Source organism: Tigriopus californicus, chromosome 6, assembly GCF_007210705.1.
Source record: "Tigriopus californicus strain San Diego chromosome 6, Tcal_SD_v2.1, whole genome shotgun sequence".
Taxonomy (NCBI): domain Eukaryota; kingdom Metazoa; phylum Arthropoda; class Copepoda; order Harpacticoida; family Harpacticidae; genus Tigriopus; species Tigriopus californicus.
In genome coordinates this window covers 8,234,977-8,235,543 of record NC_081445.1, presented here as the reverse complement: position 1 = coordinate 8,235,543, position 567 = coordinate 8,234,977, and the positions used below count along the sequence as shown (strand labels likewise).

The following is a 567-nucleotide window of genomic DNA, read 5'->3' as shown; positions in this document are numbered from 1 at the left end:
TATAAAATGTACTGGAAAAATAGTTTGTTCACAACTTATATTGTCAAGAGGGTTATATGCCCTTTTTTGGCATTTTTCATGCTTGCTTAAAAAAAAAAAAATTACGACACCTAAATTCTTGTATATTTTACAAAAACCTTTTACTTTTGTCAACAAATTTTACTGTTTGATTCCACTTTTTTTATGTCTGAATATACTCCCTCCCAAGTCTTCCATTAACTGAATGGCAAGATGGACGGATGATGTCAGGATATGACATCAGCCTCTAAAGCTTGTTTTAAGGGACCGACACTGAAGAATGATTTGACCCCGACCTTCGTCTGAAGAATGAGCTCTATGGAAGAGTCCATGTCCTTGAGGTCTGGAGAGGAAGGGTGACTAAAATGTTTCCCTTTAGCTGTAGTTTTAATGATCTTTTGACCTTCACACCCTCGGGTATGAAGATGAAGGGCAGTTTAAGGCACATCAACCCACACCATGACAGAGGCTAGGTTTTGGTCCTCTGGTTTGCTGTTTGCTCATTTAGAGGTTGTTCAGACTCTTCGCAAGTTTTCTGGATGCTCTGCT

General features: G+C 38.8%; 1 protein-coding gene across 1 annotated transcript in view; it reads right to left on the bottom strand.

Moving 5' to 3' along the window:
- LOC131881642 (CCR4-NOT transcription complex subunit 9-like) overlaps window positions 1–567 on the bottom strand; it is a 3,555-nt gene that overhangs the window by 1,036 nt on the left and 1,952 nt on the right. The window lies entirely within an intron of this gene.